This window comes from Aquila chrysaetos, chromosome 6 (genome assembly GCF_900496995.4).
Source record: "Aquila chrysaetos chrysaetos chromosome 6, bAquChr1.4, whole genome shotgun sequence".
Taxonomy (NCBI): domain Eukaryota; kingdom Metazoa; phylum Chordata; class Aves; order Accipitriformes; family Accipitridae; genus Aquila; species Aquila chrysaetos.
The window spans coordinates 24,226,832-24,245,402 of record NC_044009.1 but is presented as its reverse complement, the minus strand read 5'-3'; positions in this window follow the sequence as shown (position 1 = coordinate 24,245,402).

The following is an 18,571-nucleotide window of genomic DNA, read 5'->3' as shown; positions in this document are numbered from 1 at the left end:
ATTACCAATTGCTGTAGCTAAATCTGTCTAACTCCTGCAGGTTCCCCAGAGCATAGTCCTTCCAGACCAACCACTCGTTTACAGTAAGACCCGTCTGTTGCTGGGCTCTGTAGCAGAAGGTGCCACTAATTAGCACCTCTCCCTGCAGGAGCATCACTTCCCAAACTTATTTTTATTTTAGGATGTGACTTGTAAGGCTTTATATTTGTATTTGTATATTGTGTCTTTGGAACTGTAAGAAACAAGACAAGTCCACCCGGCCCATGACTGCGAGATGTCTTTAAGCAAGTGGGGTTTGACCACGAGTGTTTCATAGCCATTTCCTGGCAAACGGCAGTGAAGCTCCCCAGTGCAACCAGCAGCAGATGGCAGTGCCCTCTGGGGACTGATGCCCACACGCTTACTTTGACAAAGCCAACCCAAGCTTGGGCTGCCACCAAGTGCTTTCCAAAACTAAACCATGACTACACTGGTACAAAAATGCTGCTGGCCAGGGCTTCTCTACTAGATTCAGAGACATTGCACAGCCTGAACACCTAGAACCAGAGAGGAAGGGAGCTGATTTTGCTAATCTCGGGTATCTTTTAATAAAATTGTTTACCACTACAAGATACAATCAGGTGTGTCCCAAAGTTAATTAGCAGGTTTCTGCGGACTGGCTCAGTCCCTCATAAGCTCCTCTTGTAAGAACCACCATCAGGCAGGGGAAGACGCCCCTGCAACTGGCACCTAGGCAGGGGGATGAGGGGAGATTTTGCCTCCAGCATTCCCAGCATTCAAGAATCATAGAAGCAGAGAGGAAGACTTCACCAGAAAAAAAATTAGGTATTTGGCAATAATCATTATCTAGAAGAATGCGTGCTGCTGTCAGCACACTGATCGTGCCTGGACTTACAGATCCTTGGATCTGTCAGCAATGACTCACCCACTTTGCATAGTGAAACCACAAATGAAGGTTGTGTGGAAGAAGTACCTTGCCCTCATTGCCACTGCAGAACAGATGTCCTGCAATGAGTACTTACAGCTCCTTTTAGGAACTGCCATTGCACAAGCAAGCCACAACCACTAAAAGGCCAAGGCTGCAGCAAATTGATCTTTACAAACATTATATGGGCTCTATATTTCATGCACCCTCCCAGTTCGCTGACTTCTCTACGTACCTCTTGTGCTTGTAGAAGAGTGGTATGTATGGCTGACAAAAATCACTGCAGAGTGGGTGTATATTAACAATCATGTTTTGCAAAGGAAAATTTTAAAGAAAAATATAGTATGGATGTCTCTGTTGAAACTCCCCTTACTTCATGAATCCATTGCCTGGCTTTCTCTGACCCTTGCCAGGTTTTGCTTTATGATGAAGTATGGAAAGAACTGCATTCTGATTTCTTGCGTGTTAGCAGAAGCACATTATCCTACTGACACAACAGTGTGACTTTCAATTTACTCATGTGTAAACACATGCAAAACTAAAAGTTATTATGCAAAACTAAAAGATTCTTTTATTCATTGTTGTTTCTCCCCAATAATTTTACCAAGACCCATGACCCTTCCCTTTCTTTCTCACAGTTAAACACTCAAATCATGCTTGCTTTATTATATAATTAGTATTGTGAAGGATTAATTACTTTTGGTCATTCAGGTTACTGAATAAAAACAAGGGCATCCCAGTTCTGAGTAACAGTGTTCTATATTATCCTTGTTAACATTTTGTCTGTAATACAAAATTAAAGATTGAAGAAAGGGCCACCAGTAATCTCATTCCATTTCATGCAAGGAGCTCCTTTCTCTGTTAATTTCTCTTCCATGCTATGTTAATTTGATACAGTCCTCAGGCTCCTAACAAGTTAGCAACACTGCCCTCATTAAGGAAAGTGAAGATATCATGAGGGAACTATAATATTAAACGAAAGTGTGTAGCCTCATTTCTTAGAGCATCACATGATGGAAGAGCAAAAACCTACAGTTTTGAGGGGAGTGTGCAAAGCACCTTTGTCAGTTGACCTTTCCGGGGAAGCACTTGCAATGCAAGTTGCTACTTCCTGATAAACTACTTATGCTCCAGAAATCCACTCAAACATTATTCTTTTGTGCAGATTCTATTCCAAATGAAGAACTCTCAGACTTGAACATCTTAAACTGTGTATGAAAATCGGAAGCAGTCTTAACTGGAACAAGCCTGCCCAGAAACACAGAAAGATGTCTCAGTGTGTTCCAGTCATTATCATAGATGGAAATGTATTGATTTATGACAGCTGAAGACCTAGCCATTTGTGTCCCAAATCCCCCTAGCCAAAACTCCCCTTTTTTCAAATTAGCCTGGGACCTACTTCAGACACAGAAGGGTCAGGCTCTGAATGGAAATCAAAGTATCCTGAGCTGGTCTTGGGTTCCCTCAGCCTACAATCTCTAGGTATTCACAGTCCTGATAAGCTTTGTCTCATTTCCTGTGACTTCTTTTGGCTTCATCCAGAGCTGGGTTTTCTTGACTAGATGGGATGTCCAGTTATGCCATACACAAAAATCACAGCAGAGCCCATTGGTTTGATGAGACATGCTGTGCTTACAATTTCCTTCCATGTAAATGGCTGGCCAAGGCTGCTTTGTTTTCATTACCACTAAGCGGAGAGGGGACCAATAATAAGAAAAAAACCCCAGAGGTTATGATTGGGCATTAGAATTAGCAAACTTGGTTGCTCTTAATGGAAATCTTGTCTAAAATGCATTTTATACTTCCTGCATCCTCCTTCCAACAAATCTGGATGATTCTTGTTGGTATAAAATATAAAGGAATAATTTGATGACAACCTGTCATCACTTGCTCCTGTCTGCCAAATCTCATGGTGTCTGTTTATGTGCATGGTAGGCATTCATAAAACCAGCTTCTTTTCTGCAAGTTGGCAAACAATATGAGTGCGCTATTCACAAGGCAGCCAGTGGCAAGCAGAAAGAGCAAATGCAGTGTCATGCTCATACCTTTTAATTCACCTTGGTATACTGACCCAACGTACATCCCATCACAGCTGCGCTCTCTTGTGTGGGAATGCCTCAAATGAAGGCAATGTAATTTAGGGGGAGGTGGTTAGGATTGCATAGTGCCAACTGCAATGGAAGATCCCTAGAGGAGGGAAAGCATTTGCAAAAATGATGGAAATTTATTGTGCTGACAAAGATGTAACACTGGCTTTAGCAGTGCGAAAGAGGAAATGGGTAGGTCACAGACAGACTAATAATGCCATTTTTCCTAGCTTTAGTTTCTTCTGCATGAGTGTCTAAAAGAGAATAGCCTTTGTTTTGAAAATACAAACTCTTCCTGTTCTCAAGCACCCATACAGCTTTACCTGGGAGAGGGCTGAGAAGGAAAGAATTACCGATGAAAGTTACTTAGCTCTGATTAGTGAGACACAGGGTGGAAGAAGGACTAAAACTAATGAGGGAGATACTGAGCACAAGCATAACCAGGCAGCAAGGAACACACGAGTAGGCAGCACACTCTGTGATGATTAGGTGTAAAAGTCTATTTGCCGGAGTCACCTAAAAGAAGTTTCCATCCTGAGATTGCAGTACAGGCTTTTATGTCATTTACTGCTAGTGCCAGGGCAGATCAATCAACTGACTGTAGCAAGGATCCCCCATGCACTGCCATCACCTAACACACAAAAAATAAGTTTGTATTTAATGCCTGTGTTCCTAGTTTCTAAACACAAAACAAAACCACATGAATCCATGAGAAAGGCCGCTTTACTCCAAATTCTCTCTTTTCACTTCAGTCACTGTTTCTGCATATTCTTTAGATTTGCATGTTGTGACTTTTTTTTCCCCCAAGCTACCTAGTTAGAAACAAATTGGGGCGGGGGGGGGTTGGGGGGCTTATGCTTTAGCTTCTATGTGAAAAATGAATCTTCCTTGGCATAAGCAGTGTCCTTTGTGGCAGAACACTCATGATACTGGAACCGCCTCTGAATTCTCTGTTGTTTGCTTCACCAGTTACCTCTGACATTGACCTGAACCAATTACGGTGTGATTTTGAAAACACTTAAAGGGATCATTACCTAGAGGTAGAAATCTGGGAAAGCCAGCTCTGTGTCAAACACTTGAGTAGGAAATATTATAAAAGGGTCATGCTCAGGGGTGACAAAGCATCCCACACCAGAAGAATGTAATTCTGTAGGGGAAATGATTGCACAAGAGTTTCACAGCCAAAACGCATTACTTGACATTGCTCCCATCTCAGAGGCAGGTATCAAGCTACTTGTGCATGGAGAAATCTATCCAGCTGTCTTTTGTCTGCTACGTACAGGATCCCATTAATTTAAAAAACTTGTTAATGCCTTAAATCCCCCCAAAATTATCCAAGGATATTCTTAGCATCCTAGCAACTGGGAATCAATAGTAGTCTTGGGAAGGGGCAAGAAGGGGAATAAGGGTTAATAGCAGTTATTCATGGAAAGCAATCTAAACCATTTTTTAATCTAATTTGGAGTGCCAAATTTAAAGGATTCTTGAATGCTAAGGCCATTTTCATCATGCTGATCCTGTGTCTTATTGAGTAGGACCAGAGTATTAGTCATTTTTTGTGACCCTGAGTTATCAAGGACATGCTGGGCAAACAGCCAAGGTAATACAAGCTCAATAATAATAATCTATACTTAAAGTTAACATGATGGCTATTACATGACGGCTGTGCCTATTGGAGGAAGGTTAGATCTTCCAGCTCTGGTAACTGCTTGACTTAGCACTTTTTTTAAATGCATGAGAAACGTTATAAAATAAAGCATATATCTTTCAAGCGGGAGAAAAGTCATGCAATGTAAGCAGCAAAGAAATGGGAAGAGGTAGCAGAATGATGTGGGTGGAGAAGCAGTGAATCCAAAAGCAGTTTGGACATGTTTTTTAGAAAAAAAAGCAGTAAAACTCCCCTGGCTCCATCTGCACATAGGACTGTCATTGTGTGTGCCAGGAGAACAGATCAAGAGATTGATAGGAGCCCTGTTCTATTTAAAGAACATGGAAATGTGCGGAATCAAAGAAGTTAGAAATGACAAAAAAGGCCAATGAAAGACTAACTGTCTTCTAGGATTGCTCTCTGGGGTACATTTCTGGGGGTGGTTGTCTAGTTGAGTCATTAAAGTCTCAAGCTCTCTTCTTCCATGTCCCCCTTCAAACTGTGGAGTTGTACTTTTACCTTCAGTTTTCAACCTTTTCCAATATGAATGACTCTCTTCAGCACAGAAAATATATATTTGCAAAGATATATGTATTTTTTATATATATACTTCTTCTGTTTAGCAAGTCTTACTTGTCTTAGTTACTTCTGTGGATCCCATGGACTCTCAAGGATCCAGAGACAGCCACTGGTTTCACCCATTAATTATCTATCCTGTGACGCACAGTGTCCCAGAGACTGTAAAAGAGTAAGTTCCAGAAATTGTCACTTCCTTTAGACTGTATGGATAAGATGGCTGTGAAGCTTTTTTTCAGCTGTAACATATGGGTTTTGTCCAGGTTACCAGGAATCTGATGTTATATCTATTGTATGCTTTCTTTATAATATCAGCAGAAGATTGAGCTCTCCGACTATGTTCCAAGGAAAATCAGGAACTCCAGCTGTTCTCTAGCCTAAGATAGCTGTTGATACAAAGCTTGTTCTAACCCTACATTTACTCCATGCTCAGGATCACTCAAATTAGGCAGGCTGGTCAGTCCCACTGATCCAGCTATGTTATTCTTCAGTTCTCTGCCAGGTGAAGGTCCTCTCAGAGGGGCGATGTTGATGCAGAAGTGACCAGGAAAGAATAAGCTGCTCATTTTCTGAATAGGTTAAAATGGCACTTCCCCATACTGTAAGCTTTCAGGGATAGACACCATTTATTTCACCTCCCTGTACAATCAAATACAATGATACCTGCTGCAGAACTATTTTGGAGTTCTATGTTTTTGAAAAGCAAAAATATTATTTTTTTATGTGACTACAGTACCTCCAGTGAGGCCAACACAGTGAGGCCCACATGGCTGTTGAAAATCTTAGTCTTAGAGGCAAGAGAAACTACTCAACAAAACACATGTGAACTGAGGGGAAAGAAAACCAGCTTGCATAAATGTACCTAGCAAGATGGACTGCAGAACACAGAATGGGCCTGGATCTTTGGAGTCTCAGTCAGTGACCTACTCACTACCCTGTAGCATTCAAACTGAGCCACAGAGCTTTAAAATGAAAAATGGCTTCAAAGGAAAAGAAATTTTTTCTAAGCACAGGTCTACTTTAAAAACACATAGCATCCTAGAGCAAATCAATATTTTTTGTCTATCACATTTCTCTTACACAGCATTTTTAGTAATGAAGTGCAAATTTCTCATTTTGCTTTTCTAGAGAAAAACCATGAAAAGCATTTGTAAATATGTTAACAGGTATTCTAGTGAAATACACCCTGCTTAAAGGTCACATTTTTTTGAGAGACCTTAGATTTCTATATAAAGTGCAGCAGATTTTACTTAGAGGACTAAAACCAAATGTTGACATGGTGCTACAGTACTCTGTGAAATTACTGACTCCACTTCTTCCTCAGCTTCAAAACACACAGACACTTCAGAGAAACCCACCAGGAACATTAATATGATGATGTGTCAGGAGCAGACTGCAGCAAGCGGGCGAGGAGTTCTGACCTCACAGAAAGCCGAAGTGTCTCAGAGGGCTCTTCACTAAAGAACAGCAGCGTTTTCTAAACACGCAGAGTGGAAACAGAAGCTGCTTAAAGGGAAATCATCCTCTTTGTTGAGCACTCAATTTTTCTAGATGAAAAGGAAGAGAATTTGCAAAACCACAATGTACTTCCAAGATGTAAATACATATATTGTTTAATGCATTTTAGGAGAAAAGATAGTTGATGGTAATTTAAAAGGCAATGTTAAACTTACTGTACAGACAATTCCAAATTTAAGCTTGAAATTAGTACAGCACACCAGCAATGTCTCAGAAATTTCTAAGGTTTCTGTCACCATGGTAGCTAAGTGGCAATGGGCTTAATCGTGCACTCACTGAGTCCATAGTCAAACTTCTCCTGCCCTTAGCAATGATGGATCTGACCCTGTAAATCCTAACATGCTTGAGACCAGAGCTTGATATCTAAAACCTTTTTACCCAGTTTCCCACGGCAACTTGGGTTGGGAATTCTGTGGAGACCATTCACTTGAAAGATGTCTGGGGGAGATTTCTTTCATTCAGCAACAAATCCCTGACTGATTAAATGAACTATGTTGACAGCCTGCCAGGAAGCCATGCCATCCACTCCTTGGGCAGCAGGCACTTTTGGCAACATATGCCAATTTAGAAAACAGGGAACAGTAAGGAAGGGGGATCAGGAGTCAGATGAGGTCCCTGGAAACTCCCAAGCAGTTTAAAAAAGAAGGGAATTGTTGCCTTGGTAAAATGCAGTTCCCAGTCTCTCATAGCCAACTAGACAAATTAACCATTATACTAAAACATTTCTATTGTCCTCAATGGATGATGTTAAAATGTAATGATTAGATAATATGTGGGAGTATACACAATAACTCCTCAACAAAATCACCAGATCTGTGGGCTAAAGATGCCTCTAAAACCCCAGGTCCATAGACATAAAGACTTGGGCTCTAATCATCTTGTGTTCTTATCCTCTTTTCCTGAAGAAATAAGGCCTGAGAAATCATACTGTCTCTCTCTCAGCCTTTCCTTAGTAACTTGTGAACCAGCTGCCTGCCTTCAGCCAAACTGTCAATGTGAAAGGGGTCACAAAATTAAGAAGTTCCTACAAGCTCTGTAAAAAAAGGTGGCTGTGTGGAATACAGACCCCACGTTAGTGCCTTTAAGAGGGAAAGGGATGTGCGATGAGGTCAGTAATTAGGTCCTGTTTGAAAAGAGCAGAGGGGGCCTCTCCAAGAGGAGCGCGGAGGAAATTGAGGGTGGTTTTTGGCACACTTATGATGGAAATTGAGGAGAAGCGGGTTACAGACTGTGTGTGGGCGGGGACACAATTTCAGAGGAAACTAGACTTCGTTAATTCTGCTGCTTGGTTGTATTATTGTTTTCTGTGAAAATGATGAGGATTCTTAGACATAGCTGACTCAATTGCATTACCAACTTGAAAAGGCCTGAATCAAACCACAAGAGGATGATGAGAAAAGAAGCTCGAATGCTGAGAAGCCATGTAATATGTAGTCACCCACAATAAGAGCCAATATCAACATATAGCTTACACTGCATGTTAATTAAAGTAATGTACGTGCTGAAAGTGCTCAAAAATAGGAAAGAACCTGTGGGGCATTTAGAGCAAGCGTAGCACCTACATAAATTGGTGTGTATTTTTGGACACACCTGAGTTCAGCCAAAGGTTGTTCTGAGAATTCTTTGATCCTTTGGGAACTTGGACATACCAAAATACCTTATTATTGCACTGCAGCTTCCTGTAGAAGTGTTAACTCAGAACTGACCATTGCACTCTCTAGACTGGAACAACTTTCAGTTTTGTAGGAATATGCTTAGAGCATCAGCATAAATGCTTAGAGATAAAGCAAGTGTCAGCCCTAAAAAAACCACATCCTTCATATAGAAGAGATCTCAGATGACCTGTGTAGAGAAATGAGGAAGCTATAAGCTGTGCAGGAGCTGCCCTTACAGAAGTGACTAAAGAGTCAGATTTTGCTCCCATTTGTGTCTTGAAAAGCAAAAGCAAGCCTGTAGAAATGCCAGGCTTTTTTCCCATTTAAAGCCAATCTGTGAACAAAATCTGGTTTCTATGTGAATTTAGCTCCTGCTGAAAAGAGGACTGTCTCACTCTTCAATTGTTAAAATACTGCTTTTTTAAAAGCAAGCAGAAGGCAAGGCAAGGAGGGAGTTTTGCTCTACAATTAGGAAGACCCATTAGGCACATACCCCACATCTTCATCAGGTGACAGGATGATAATCTTGAACAACTTTTTCTGTTGAATAAGTGTCACAAGGCTCAAGGGGACTGCTAATTCCCTATCCTACAATGACTCAGGCTGGGATTTCTCCTAGTTTTGTTATTAGCCTAGTTGCTATTTTTCCTCTTACCCATTTTGTTGCTTAGGAGACTGCTAGTCATGAAAAAAACCCTCACAAACAAAACAAAATAGATAAACCCAAGGCCCAGTTCTGCCACTGTGATCCCAAGTTATGGAATGCTGAATGCTCTTGCCTCCAGGGATCTGCCTGCACAGAAGGAACATGGTTTGTTAGTATAAAGAGTTGCGAGGGAAGTAATTTTCCAGGCACAGACACTGTTTGCTCTCCAAAAGCCAGGTAGTATAAATTTATTTTTTATGTTTTTGGGGCAGTAACAGAAGTTTTGCCAGCGGAACAATGTAACTGGGCAATGATTTATGGGGCAGAGGGTTGGTTATATGAGAGAGTCATAGAACAGAACATCAATTTCCCTGTCATTACATCAGGACTCTGCAGCCTTATAATAATTATACTTACATCCCTGTGTAAATATAGGAATAAATTCAGGGACTCCTTTTCCTGGGGAGGCTCTGCCAAGCCTATTTGTACACGTTCTAGTCCGGTATGAATATGGTGCCCCATAACAACTGCTAGCTCTTCTGTCCTGTTTTCATCAGGAGAGCTCAATCTGCTTCTTAAATCTGGTCACCATAATTTCCTCTTTTCTACTTACGTTTTTATCCTCCCTCCCCACCTTTCATTTTATAGAAGGTGAAACTGCAGCCAAGAGAACAGGTCAACAATAAGACGTGCTGAAAATTCCTAGACTCTGGTCCAGTTCTCTAATGGATGGATATCACTCTAAAGAGAAACCAGTGTAAAATGCTGTAAAACACTTCACACAGGCTAGAAAATGAGTCCTGCATTACAAGCCCTGTCTCTTGTTATTTTCTGGCTTTTCAAAAGGACCGGATACATAATTTCTTGATCTGGGGTTGAAGCTCTTTAGATTTCACCCCTCTTGAAAATTCTGGTGCTTATTTTTAGGATCTCAGCCACAGGTTTAAGAACTTAATGTCAAGCTCCCATGCTTGACATGCTGAATGTGTGGGTTTCTGGCACATGTATTTAAAAAGAGATGTGTTATAAATTGGCTTCCTAGGGCCTGAGGACTTTGGAAAAAGATTTATTAAAAGATATGTAGCATTAGAAAGCAGAACGCCTTCAAAAACTGCTGCTGTACAAGATGACTCATAAGGTGATACCACCAATTTTGCTAGTAACACCAGAGGAAAATTACGTCCTAGATCAAAAACACTCAGATGTTGCAGACTTGTTCCTGGGGAAGACATATGACATGTTTTACCAGGCTTGTTTCCTCAGCTGAATAAAATGACTGAGAAAGTAGATAATACCAGCATATTCAATGCAAGTGGTAGGCAATGAGGGGATAAGTTCTCGCGTCTTGATCTTGCTCTTATTTGTGGATGCTGACACATCACCCGTGGACTTTAGAAAAGTAGGACTGACACCAATATAGCCATCCTTATTTTCCTGCTTTCTCTTCCAATCCATTGTTCCTATCTCTTGCTCCCTGTGACTGGTCTTTTTAGATTCCCTTTCCAGGAAGCTTGTTCATGTCTTCTTATCTGTTCGCCTAAGCCAGTGGAGCAGACTACGTAGCTCTTCACCTTTTGCTTACTGTCCAGCGGTATCTTTGGAAGAGCTGGCACTTTCATTGGTCTATCTGAAGCATGTATGAAATGAGAGACCATTAGTGCCCTTTCAAAATTGCTGCTCTCCAACTGGCAGAGGCGAGAACATAACATGGGTTGTATGTGAACCAAAATATGTGATCAACAAAGAACAAAGAGACAGAGGCACTTTCCCACAAGGAGAAAGCTGGTGAGGTTACATTCAAAAGATGGTAATATGTGTTCCATCATGGAGTGACAACCTAGGGTTGAAGACTCCTAGGGAAGGTGGGAATATGCATCATGAGGTCATGACCAGCCCACCCTTCCTTTATTGTTAAGGTGGGAGGATTTATGTATCAATTTCTATTTCTGTAGCTCTTAAGACCAATACCAAGAGGTCAGGGCCACCCTGGACAAAGTATGATAGTGATATTTAAAACAGACAGCGCCTCTTCCACAATGCACATACCTTGCTACCTAGACAGTACGCAGCACAAGGAGAGAGTGACACATAACAGGGAGACAAATGGGGGGCAAAGCAAGAGGCAAGACAGCGGCACTAGAGCAGGCTTGCTGCTCAGTCACAGGCAGAGGCAAACATCCTGATTGATGTCTGCTGCAAGCTAACTGGGTCATGCTAGCTGAGGGCGTGAAGAGGATATCATTTTCAGTGCCATCCTGCTTCTGATACAGACAGCAGTAATAGCACAATTCAGCTTATGTGAGTTCAGGAGCCCACAGATAACTGCCTGGAGCGCCCAGTACAATCCCCTTGCCTCCACCAAGGGGAGGGCACCTCCATCAAGTACTGGTGCTTTAATCCCCCATCATTTCAACGTGTGAAAGAATGGCTGAGTCAAATTTGAAAGTCAGGTCTTCTGGCTCCAGCTCCTGGGCTTTGAGCTCTCATCTCTCACCTCCCTCAGTCAGGAACTGCTCAGTTCAGCTGGGAACACTTCACATTGATTTTCTCCACTGATTTCCTTTGTAAACCTGTTGTGCCTCATCTCTTTAGATAGGAAGCTCTTCAGTATCCTCATTATAGTTTGTACATACAGTGCCAAGCATGACATGGCATCAGATCCCTGCTTGGAGTGTCCATACTTTAGTAAAATCGAAATGGAGCCATAGGAAGGCCAGTGTGAAGAGAAAAAAACTCCAAGAGGTTATGGGGAGCATAAAAAGGGTCAAATTTACCAGTGTCCCATTAACTTCTGCCATGAGGAAAGGGGCAACAGCATCTCTGGCAGCAGCTATCAGGAATGTCCTTGGTGAGGGAGAGGAGATGGTAATTGTGGTTGTTGGTAAACTACAGGGACCAGTATATCTCACAGCAACATTCCTTTTCTATTCACTTTAGCTTCTCTTTTGACAGCTTCTAGCTTTTTACTTTTTATTTTAATCAAATAGAAGCAGTCGGAACTGGGGCCACTTTTGAGTGCCTGACACTTTGTTTTGGAAAGCTAGGGAAATACAGTGTCACCTCCATCTTGTCTGAAAGGGATAAAAGACATCACAGACCTTACATAGGCTCCTGCATCCTTGTGGATTATTATTGCAGGGTTAAGCCCTGTGTTTTGAAAATGGAGGAAAACTTGTATTAAGGGTGCCTGGGGGCTTTTGAACAGGTTTATAAAAATAGCTGCCTGAAGAAGAAAAAGAAGAGAAAAAGAAATCTGAAAAACAAAATCAACACCAAATAGTTTCTAGTGTGCCCATCTATTTCAACTAGTGTGATATTAATAGAACACACAACAGCAGGGAGTGGGAAAATAAACATATTTTCACTCACATAAAGGGACTGCCTAAATGACTCACAAATGCAAAAATAAATAAATGGCTCCCCATGATAATCTGAAACTCTATTATATCCACGGAAACAACTCAGCTTCTTAGCCGTAACCTAACGTGTTAAACTCACTCAGTTTTATTTGAGGCCATGGACAGATTGAGTGATCAATCTCTATTACCCTGAGCTTTTTTTTTATCCCATCCTTACAGTGCCATTTTTCTTCTCACTAGACATTTCAGTTCATTTCCCTGAGCCTTCTTCAGCTTACTAGCTGAATTTCAGACTTAGAGCAAAAAAAAAGGCTCTCAAACTTCCAGAGGGAAGTGAGCAAGTAAGTGCATGTTGTGCACAGGAGGGCGAAATATAGCAAAGAAGGGAGGAAAAAAAGGCAATTGTTAGCATTGCATGTGCTGCACTTAGTGGATAAAAGTTACGTATTCTAGTTTCATAATGGAGATGTTCAGGGTCAAACAGGTGCTAGCTTCAGATGCTGTAAAAACAAGAGGCGGGGGTTTTTTTTGTCTTGTAGAATTGGCAAACAGGTATTCCCCTAGAGAAATGGAATGAGGACATAGCAATTAACTCTCCCGTTCCTGCAATCGGAGTGCTAATCACATCCTTAGCAACTGCATTGTCACTATGGTACCAACACCATCTTTTGCTCAAATGCTTTCTGATTCATTCTCCTTGTAACTTTGGTGATGGTCAGAGCAGAGGTTATGTACACTTGCTGACACTGTGCTGAATGGTTCCATCAATCTCCATTCTGCAATACTGGACTCTGTTGCAAATGAAAATCAGCTGGGAGGCTAGAAAGAAAGTCAGTAAGTGTCCGGAGAACCTATGCTGTTTGCTTTTCAGAAACACTGTGCAAATGACAAACACAATGCTTCACTACAGCCTCTCTGCTCTAATAGTCTTAAATGTGAGGCTAATGAACTTTAGCTTTCAACTCCATTGAACCTCATTATACTGTAAGTACCCTTTGTGTAACATCTTCTTGTGACTCAGCTGCCAAAAACAATAATGAAGCTATCAGAAAAGAAGGAAAAGAAAAAGCTATGGTCTTAAAAACAAGCCAATCAGATTCATCTTTCCACAGCAAATATTTGTCCTGGGAGAAGCAGTGACAAATTATAGAGGCTGTAATGGAAAAATGCTAGACTTTAAGACATTTGTGAATGCTAACTGAATCAGGAAATAGCATACAGGAAACAGACTAACAAAAGTGTCCCTGATGGAGTCGCTTAGAGTGGTTGCTGAAATCTCTCCTGTAAGAAATTCTATCCCATGCATTGCAGACAGGAATAACTGGAACCAGCTTTTATTCAATGAATGTGTGGGGTTTGAGTCACTAATCTGTACCTGCTTTGAGTGCTCTAGTGACACAGAAGAGCTGGAACTCCAGTCCTCACTGTGTGGAGAGGGACTGCTCTCTCCCTTGCCTCACTGGTGGAATAAAGTGGTGAAGGAGAACTTACTCAAGAGTCCAGCCTTTTATTTTCAGGTCTCATTGTTTTGGTACACAGGAAGGCTAACCTTAGCATCAGTCAAGCAGAGAGAAGGAAACAAGTGTTTGCAGGAAGAAGACATATGTCATGTATATGAAGTTTGTCAGGACTCCATGCCATTAATGGGAATAGGAGGAAACATTCCCTGGAAGCATATTTTCAATATCTCCTCAGCTGCAGGATTATGTCCTCTGATAAAGCTGGTACTGCTAATTTTTGGAGGCAGAACAGGTGCATGCTGTGTGGATCTAGGGTGACAAACATCTATTTTCACATGTGGCAGATAACATTAAAATGGAAGGTATGGATAGTGGGAGGTAGTCAACTGGAGTGGGAGTGCTACCGACTGAGAAGCAGATATATGCATAGCTTCAGAAAGATTCACAGAGTGGACATTTTCAATAATGTCAGCATTTATTATATACTTCTAATTGGAGGACCTCATTTCTCCATTTTCCTAATTGATTCCTGTAACAAAGATGCCCTGAGTGCTGTATACCGCTCACTGATTGCTGGGCAAACATTACTGGAGTGTCAATATTTGCTTTTTCCTAGAGCTATCATTGTTTGAGAGGGTGTAAGTCATTTGGGATAATGCTCTACTACTGCTGTATTAAATACACATGAAAAACATCTGGTATGCTCACTCTTTGTTTTTTTCACTTTTTGTTTTACTTTGCAGTGAAAACAACTGCTAGTCAGTTGATAGAGCCAGAAGGCAAGACAAGGTATTTCAAAGGAACACGATTTCACCTATCCTATTGGTATCCCCTTCCTGGGGCCCTGGGTCCAGAAAGGGCAAGAATTCAAAATCTTTATCCATTTTACATTCTCAAAGTTGATCTCTATAACCATGTGTTCCCTTAACTCCCCACCTCCTTCTGCCCTGGGTGCTGATGCTTTGTCTTAAACTAGAAGTCAACATCTTTATCACAGATAGTTTCCTTCAGAAGTTTGTGCAGCACCTAACGTAACGGGCACCCTGCCCCTAATTCTTCTTGGTGCTACCGTGACACAAACTAACATTTTCATGTTAGAGCTGATGGTTCTATTTCTTGAATGGGTAAAATAAAGCCTGACTCTGTATCTGGACAGAATGAAAAGTAGATGGTGGTTTCTTGTTAAACAAGAAGGAGGAATTATTGTCTGCTTTAGCCAATATATAATGAGGCCTTCCAGCTCTTCCAGGGGCTCATCTTGTCAAATACCACATAGATTTTCCCTATAGCCCAAGAATTTGAGCAATAATAACTGTAGCGGAGCTGGAGATAACCCCATAATTGCAAGTTTGGCCAGCTTACCCAAAGCCTTCACCACAAACTTTATGAAAAATACTGCTCACTATTTACATGAAAGTTGCAGCACACAGAGTATGGTACTTTTGACAGGGTGACTGACCTGCATAGCTGTGGAGTAATATATCATATGATCCTATTGGTCCTTTGGTGATTCAATATATAGGTAACTGCATTTCATGTAACACTCTCCCAAGGTAGACAGAAGATAACTATGATTTCTGGTAATGAAATGCCTGGGGAGTCTCCTGCTGCACTTGGAAAGAAGACAGAAGAAAAGTGGATTGCAAAATCCAAATGCTATGGTCTTGGCTCCCTGACACAGGTCAAGAAGAGGTTGGTTGGAAGTTGACCACATATTTCAGATCTAGAAATCCACACCACAGGACCAGAAGTTTTGAAAGGACAGCTTTATTACTCATGGTTGTTCTGCTAACTTCAAGGTTTTTCCTTCATCCTGCTCTATAATTGGGATAGAATTTGACCTTGTATATAAAAAAATGTGCCTTTCAGTGGGCGTTTAAATTAGGTGATTATTCATGTGAAGTCAATTGCGAAGGTATCTAAATCCACTACACATGTATTTATACATGTGCAGAAATTTGGTTTCATGAATAGGAACTCCAGGCATCTGGAGTAGATAAAAATCTATGGTAAGAATCTGAGAAGAAACTTTTGCCTGTTCTGCACTAGAACTTAACATTTATATGAAACATTACCAAGATCCTGCTGAAGAGGAATTTGTCTTGTCATTAAACTGACTCTTTGGTAACTGCTGGTCAGTGTTTTCCTTTCTGCATAATCTGAAGAGAGTAAGAGCCTCTCTCAGCTCCAGTTGCAGAGGATAAATTCAAATGTAAAAGCTCATGTTTTCAGCTCTCTGTACATTCTTGGGACATTCCCCAATGGATCAGCTATTTCAATGGCCGTCACAACACCACAAAGCTCCTTGCTTCCTCTTGTTTCACTTCTGATGAAACTTCCTCTATCACAGAGCAGAGCTAATGGTCCAGATTTAATCAACAAAAGCATTTACATTTCAAAATAATGAGACCCACTCAGCTGGTAACTTGTTAATTAGTTCTCAAGCATTCTTCCTTTATCCTCTTGTGCTGCAGGACAATCCTTCCAATAATAAGGGCTGTAACTTGAGCAAATGTTATCTCGGAGTACTATTTTGCTCCAGGCTCAATTTACACCAATCTGTTGATTTCAGGAGAACTACTCCTGATTTACCGAGGGGTAAATGTCTTTATGTATCACACTGTTTTACGTTTCCTAACAAGTTTTTGCCTTCTATTTTTGCATGACAAATGTCTGCAAAGCAATTAAACGCCTGAACTTAAGCCTTTCTGCCCCTTTATTTTTTAACAATGCTATTCTTTCACTCTGGAGCTCCTAATACTTGAGGTCAGATTCACATTTACAGAAAACCTATTTATACCACTTTATAATTCAGTGCCATTTTTTTCTTGATTCTCACATGAAGGCCCTTCTACCCAGCTATAGAAAGGTACCAGAATATAAATAAGAATCTGTCCATTAACTTTTTTTCTAGCACCCAGATACTTGCAAGTGAGGATGAATGTAAAGAATGAGGATCTGTTCCCAGTTTCTGTCCCTGTACTAATAAAATCAGAAATACATATGCTGGGTTTCACAGTCTTCCCCAGCAGATTCCGTAACAACTGGAAAACTCCACCAATTAGTACCCAGCGCAGGATATGCTTCAGCTGACCTGCTGGCAATCAGTCCCTAGATCGATTTTGTCCTGTGATTATCAGTTCTCCAGTCAGACAGAACAGACAGACAAGATCTTAAAGACAAGAAGACGTTTTAGGAAATAAAATCAGGATGTTCAACTCAGAACGCAATTTCCTCCTATATCCTAATTTTGCAAGGCACATAAGTGTGTGCTTAACTTCAAGCACATGATTAACTGCCTCTTTGAGAACAGGAAGTCTTTCCCGAACTGGAGGCTATGTCTTCTCTTCTGCACCTCTATAGATGGGTGCCTTCTTTTTTTCTGTTTTCTTTTTCTTTCTTCTTTTTTTTTTTTTCTTCTCCCCCCCCCCCCCACCCATCCCCCACTGCTTTCCCATTTACTTCTTTTTTTTTTTTTTTTTTTTACCTTTCCCCTTTTCTTTTTTCCCTGTCATATATAATGCATCTGTGCAAAGTTCCTCTTTCTAAATATGGTCGGTAGGTGAGGAGGCAATTATGTAAATAATAAGGTGAGGGAACAAATTATAAAAATAGCGGTACATTCCCAACTTTTTAACAGGAATTTGTACTTCTGAACCATTTCAATTTCTCTGGAAGCCTGAGGACTAATACACATAAGACTAAACCTGGCTTTTTTATTGATGCTTGTCTTCTATAAATGAACTACCTAACTATGTTTTTGAAAAACATAAATTAGCACCAAGAAGCTGCACAAACAGAAAGTAAAACAAAACAAAACAAAAGAGGGAGAAATAAAAATGCCATGTAAAATTTTATCCTTCCTAAGTCTCCAGGACATCTTTTGAATACCCATCTAATTTTAAGTGTTTGTGACCATGGCAAAAAATGTTCTCACATGTTGCAAATGTGGAAAAATGTTGTCAATACTTTAAAAATATTTTAATAAATCTCGTGTTTTAATCATACATTTAGAGCCTCCATGTGTTGCCTGTAGAGCCAATGCAATGATTCTGTTTTTCATAGAAATGTGATCCAGCCCTAGGGTTGGCAGAAGTTGTGATTTTAGATCTGAGCTCCAGGGAACAAAATTCTAGAAATGTGATTCACATGAATTGGAGGATCTCAGGTTGGATGTATTTCACCTGAAATACTTGAAAGGAGTCTAATCACTTCCTTAAAGATAATCTTATGTGTTTATAAGGGTTACTCATGAAGGTTCATTCTATTGCAAGGTTTCCAGCTTGATAGTCCACAGGAGGCATAAATCCTGAAGAGTATCACTTGATAGCTAAACTCATGACAAGCAGTGTAATAATTTGCCTGTACCTGCAAAAACCACACATCTGATTAAAAGTCCCTGATTAAATAGATGGTTCCCTAGAACAAAGAAAAGAAGTAAGAACTGGGGAAGGGAGGTTAATTAATTAAATATTTTTTCATGCTACTACTATTTCTTTTCTTCCTGACTCCTTTGTCTGTACTTTTAAAAAATATTCATCCTCCTAGAACAGTCTATCAATAGCACAAGCATTCACAAGAGATTAGCCCAGAGGGGACTCTGATCCACTTTCATTGTTAAGACAAAACTTCCATTGATACCAATGAGTTTCACCCTGGAATATGCATTTGTAGTTGACTTGTCAGAGCTCAGCTTC